The 6,255-nt window shown below is 31.1% G+C and overlaps 1 long non-coding RNA gene across 1 annotated transcript; it reads right to left on the reverse strand.

The window, feature by feature from the left end:
* Positions 1 to 1,944: 1,944 nt before the first annotated feature.
* On the reverse strand, positions 1,945 to 5,931 carry LOC102620536 (uncharacterized). The gene is made up of 2 exons (XR_372531.4): positions 5,671 to 5,931; positions 1,945 to 2,299 (listed from the first exon to the last, which is right to left on the reverse strand). It is a non-coding gene; the product is annotated as an uncharacterized LOC102620536 (long non-coding RNA).
* Between the last annotated feature and the right edge of the window lie 324 nt (positions 5,932 to 6,255).

Here is a 6,255-nt window from a genome sequence, read left to right on the forward strand (position 1 = left end):
AAAGGGGACAAGGCATCAGTTGGGGCAGCACCGTTGAGAAGGGCTGGGTTAGTGACAGCCATTGTAAAAGGCCAAAAAATGAAAACTAAGGTATTATAAGGTGGATTCGGTTTGAGGTAATAGTGGTTGTTGTGGCTATAGCAAAGGCAAGGCTCCATCGACGTGGAGCAGGGGTGGATGAAGGGTTCAGTTGGGGATGTCGCCAATAGCCTGAAACGTGGCCGTAGTGGGTGAAGAAAAGCGGACAATTTGACATGATTTAAGGCTACGACTTGCATCAAACCATGACTGTGGCCAGGTTTGTCCATCCCAAGTGGGGTCACATATGAAATAAGGAACTTCTGACGATGACAGAGTTGGTACGTTTTGGATAAGATGGCAGGTTAAGGGGCTGTCAAGACTGTGTGATGTCGCCGGCGGTGGGGTGGGGCTCCAATAGTGGCGGGACACCACCACCAGTGGCTGTTGATGACATGCCGGTGGCCAAAACTGCAAAAGGAGTGGCGACTAGTTGTATATTTTAGAAGTCAACTTTTTTGACCTCTCACACCCCACCATTGAAAACTTTAATATATAAATGTCATGAGAGCTAAATAAATTCATCTTAATTATTAGTAAAACCCTAAATAATAAAACAAAATTGAAGATTTTCGGAGCATCTTTACATTAGTTTTTCATTAAGCATATCAACAGCAAGCAGAATACATTATCTGTAAATTACATGAACTGTATTAGTCTATTCGCTAAATTAAGGATAATATTTTGACTCAAAGGCTAAGGCCTACTAATTTTTGGCAAAGACAAAGGATTTCACATTTGAACAAAAGGAGTTATAAATTCTTAATTTGCCAACAGAGGAACCCAATTAAGATCTAGGGATGTCAAACAATATGTTGTTGTTTACTAAAAACATCTGTAGATAGGCTCATTCCAGCATAAGATCCATAAGTCTATCCACCATATTTTATGCAATGATTTCAAGTAAAATGAAGCCATCTTCCTACTCTATATATATGAAAAACATGCCGTTGTTTTTTGTAATTTTTTATGTATTTTCTTACACTACTACAAAATTGGTCTTTAATGACAATTTTAAAGGACAAGATTATGGTTTTAAAACCGTCATCTTAGGCAATGACATTAAAAGGTGCACACTTTTTATGACGGTTCAAAAACCGTCATTAAATGTATACTTATAATGACGGTTATTTTAGTAAATAATCATTATATGCCAAGGTACATAAGTTTTAATGTCCCTTTTTTTTGTCAAGGGCCATCATTAAATAAACATTCTTAATGACGATGATTTTACTAAACAGTCATTATTTGCGAAATACACTAGGGTTTTAATGACAAATTTTTCCTAAAAACCGACATTAAAAAGTACCATTTAATGACGGTTCTTTAAACATCAATCATCAATAGCACTTTTCCATTTATTTTTAACGATGGTTTTGAAAAAAAAAAGTCATTAAATGTCATTTTTTAATGACAATTATAAAAAAAAAAGTCATTCAGTATTTATTTTTATTGACATTTTTTTAATAATCATCATTAATGTACTTTTTAATGATGGCTTTCTAATGAAACCGTCATCTTATATTGTTCTTTGATGACTGTTCTTATATAAGAACCATCATCTTTTGCATGAGTAAAAGGAAAAATAGCAATTCAAAATTACCATACTTCAATTTTTTTTTTAAATTAAAATTTGCATAGTTTTTTTTTTTTTGCATTCTAAACTATACAAACATATTTAATATTTCCTTCATCTGAAAAAAAAATACTACAACATCAAATTTCTCATAAAGTCTTCAATAACTACTTTTTATAGTCCATGTAAGTAGCAACACTAACTCCCTAAGTTTAAACATAGAACATACAAGTTTTAATGAGTAAAAAATAATAATCATTTACTTATAAATTACTCAAATACAAACAAGCTTAATTATAACAGTTTAGCACTTGCATAACCTTGATCAAACTAACTCCTAACAATGAAAAAATGTACTACATGAATTCTCAAATTAAAATTCAGTATCATGTAACTGTACAAACAAATATAAACCAAAAAGCAAATGGAGACTATGTTTTCAGCTTACATACGGTAGTATTGGCACTTAGAACATTTATACCGAGCCAGCAAGCTTGCCCTTCAGAAACTAAATCCTTAATGCTTATAATTATACACATTGCATGTTTTGCAAAGCAGTTCTTGCCTTGCAACTAGCCTTACCAATGTAGTTTCTATTAAATCAATACTTATTGGAGCCTCAGTATCACCATTTTCATTGGTTAGCTACAAAGAACAGAAACTAAAAATTCAAATCAAAAGGTAAAGCTAAACAAATTAGCTTTTAAAGTAAATGAAAAAAAGTGGAGCCTAAAAAAATCTCAAGTATCATCATTTACACTGATTAGTTCAATCTCGATTTTATGTTTACAGGCTCTTTATTTAAGACATGAAACTAGAAAACTTCTTCTTTTGTTGTGAACAAGAATAAATCTAAAAATTCTGTCAATCTTATATGGATAAGCAAGAGGGGGAAAAAAACTCAATTACCACATTTTCATAGGAACTTCATTGCTATATTTAAGTTACTTGTTTTAGAGAGAGGATGAACAAACATAAAATTCCCACAATCCCACATGCAACATTTCTCGTAAATATGATAACTTGGCTTACTATAATATTGGATACTCAACAAAGACTAGTTGAAAAAATTACATTAGCGACAGAGATCATGCTCACTGTACAACAACCATAATTTCAGCCATCAAGAAGAATACACAACTTGATCAAGTAGCCACTGATAACATTTTCCTTTCACTTCCTAACAATTATCTTCAAACTAGCATATGAATTCAGGCCATGCTAATTCTAATTCTTATTTTATAATGGAAGAGTATAATGATCACATTAATCTAATTCTACTACCATGGAAAATAAAGAGAAAAGAAATAATCATAAAAATTGGATAAGCAGACAGTCATAATCTAGATGCAAAACTAGTCAACAGTGGAAATAAATCATCATATAAGGAAATCTCAAGCACAGAACCAACCTAGCGGATCAGATTTCCTTTAAAGCACACTTGTAGTGCACAAAAGAGCAAATTTCATCTCACAAACAAATAAGTAAATAATTTGTACCTATTGTTATTGCAGCAATCTAACCTAGCCATATTGAGATACTAATTAATAAATGGAGAAGCAAATTTAGTCTGAAATAATTAACTTAATTGCACTTGACACGTATTTTTTTCCTCAAAACCTTGAAGTATTATAATATTCCACCTAAGATCATTGTAAAGCTCAGCACAATGAAGAAGAACTAAAAATGGATAGTAATATAGTATATCTACAAGACAAAATAATTAAATGCTAATAAGTAGGAAATAAATCATTTGTGGGATAAGATGAAAACCTCTCGTAGTGTATCAATGAAAGATTGATAATTTATTATTTAATTAACTGACATAGGTAGCATTTCAGGAGTCTATTTTGATTTAATGTGCATGGATGCCTATCATTCTATCTAAAGAACTGGAATAACATCAGAGATATAAGGGTATAGGAACAAAATCTTAGATTGTTAAATTTCTTATTAGAAAAAAAAAAGACAACAAGAACATCTCAGTTTGTTTCCAAGGGGGCCCTCAGAAATTTGCTCAAGAATAAATTTAAAAGAAATGAATAATTAATAATTATTATGAGGACATATTTAGAATGTCAAGCTACTACATAAGTTAAATTACCTTATCACAAAGAATGCAAACTTTTTCAAGGTTTACCTCTTGGGAAGTTTGGAAGACTTCCAAGAGATATAATTTGATTTCCACAACAACATATAGTTGCTGCAAAACTGATAAATTTTATTTCATTATAACTTCAACATTCTTTTATGACAAATGCGAGATAAACAAAACAAGACAAATTTGTAAGGACTAGCAATTCTCTAGAGATTCAAATCTTGGCCCTTTAAATGTTTACACATGAATATATTGAAGAACTATAATTTCAAAGGAAAAGAAATTGAACAAAGAATTAAAAATTTAACAAATAGAATTTGACAATCCAACATTCAGAAATTGAGTTTGTGCAAATAAATTTGATCCAAAAGATTCAACCATATCTTTGCAACATGTTATAACTGATTTTTTAAATATATTTTTTCATAGCAAATACTTGTGGTTTTAGCAAAATTAAGTACAAAAATATATTTAAATCAAATGGTGGGTGGATTGAAATAGAAATTCAAAAGATTAAAAAAATATATAGCTTATTCAAGACAAGAACACAATGTAAATGGTGCTAAAATTTGTTACCTCTAAGATTACAACTAATAAATAGATTGTAAAGGAGAAGAAGTTGTTACTTATTCATTGGTTTCAATTATAGCTATATGAAGTAAATTCAAGGTCCATCTCGTCTTTGCACATTTCCAAAACTAATAAAGATGTAAGCCTTTCCATTTAGCACTCCATACAGACCACGAGGGATATGAAAATATATCATCATCATCAAATAAAAAAATACTAATAATTTTACCAAATGTAAATAAGAAAAGATATTATAAAAAATAAATATTCAACTAATTAATCTTCAATTATACCGGTTTATTAAAAAAAAAAAAGGGAATTACTTTGGACATAAGAATAAACAGCAAAACAAATAAAAAATTACAGGCAAAAAACAGCACCAAGAAGTTCTAGGCAATAAAGCATGACGACATCCAAAAATCCAGGTGTTGGTTTTTAACAATAAACAATAGCATGAAAGCACCTAGAAAATTTTTGGGTGCTATCCAGCTACTGCACTCAGGTTAAAAACAACATCGCCTACTAATTTTAACAGCAACCAAAGCATAGCACAACCAGAAAATTTTTGGGTGCTGACCAACTGCTGTATTTTTGTTAAAGACAGCACAAGTTGCTATTTTTAATAGCAAACAACAGCATGACAACACCCAGAAATTTTTTTGAGTGTTGTACAGTTACTGCATTTAGGTTAAAAATAGCAGGCGATGTTGTTTTTAATAGCAAACAGAGCATAGCACACCTAGAAAATTTTTGGGTGCTGACCAGCTGTTATATTTGCGTTAAAACCTAATGCTGTTTTTAACAACGAACAGCAGCATGACAGCATCCAAAAACTTTTTTGGGTGCTGACAGGCTGCTGTATTTGGGTTAAAAACAACAGCATGACTTTTGAAATGAAATGAAAATAGTTTTTCAAGTATGTAGGCGAGTCTCCAAATTCAAGCAGCAATCAAATCCTCTGCAATATAACATGATTAATCCTCCCACAAGTCATTGGCTAATGTGTATACAATTACATATATAAAGATTGAAGGGGAAAGCTTGCGAACTCAAACAACAGATGTATAAAAATTAGAGCAGCAATGTCCAAATCGAAGATTGTGAATAATTTGCCAGCATACATGTGATTAGCCACACTCGAGAACAAAACTCATGTCATTTTATAGTTCTAGGGTTCAGTCATTTCAAAAAATTAGTTCATTTAAGAGGAGAAACTTTAGAATAAAATCCTTTTCCCAATACAGTACAACAACCACTATTAGGGTTTTTAACTACACATTTAGGAGTCAATTTTTTCAAGAATTTTTACTAAAATTGATGTGCAAGAGAAGATAATAACAAAAATTACCTGTTTTAATCGTTCAATCGGGCTTAATCAACTGTGGGTTCTTAGTTAGGGTTTTGCAATTCAATGGCGGCAACACATGCGCTCGGTGGGTACTTCGTATGGTTCTCAATGAGGGCCAAATCGATGGCAAAAGACGAGACAATGTCTGCATTAGTTTGTTGCCCCGCAAGGATTTTAATTAAAAAAGGAGAGTGATGAGAGTAAGAGATGAGAATGAGAGTGCCATCACTTAGGAAAACTCGGTGCGGAACCATCATTAATATTACGAAATTTTTTTACTAGACTATAAAGACGGTTATACTTAAAAACAGTCATTATTTTTTTTATTTTTAATGATAATTATTATAAATAAACCGTCATTAAAATTAAGTGTATATTTTATTTGATATTTAATGATGGTTCTATTATATAATGCTCATAAAAAATGTTAAATATTATGATGGTTCACATAATAATCGTCATTAAACGGTTATTGAAAAGAACCGTCATTAAACCGTTATTAAAAAAAACCGTCATAAAATATCGGTCATTATTTTACATTTTTATAGTAGTGACATTTTTGTAGTAGTGTTAATCATTTCTCCA

Source organism: Citrus sinensis, chromosome 8, assembly GCF_022201045.2.
Source record: "Citrus sinensis cultivar Valencia sweet orange chromosome 8, DVS_A1.0, whole genome shotgun sequence".
NCBI classification, from domain to species: Eukaryota; Viridiplantae; Streptophyta; class Magnoliopsida; order Sapindales; family Rutaceae; genus Citrus; species Citrus sinensis.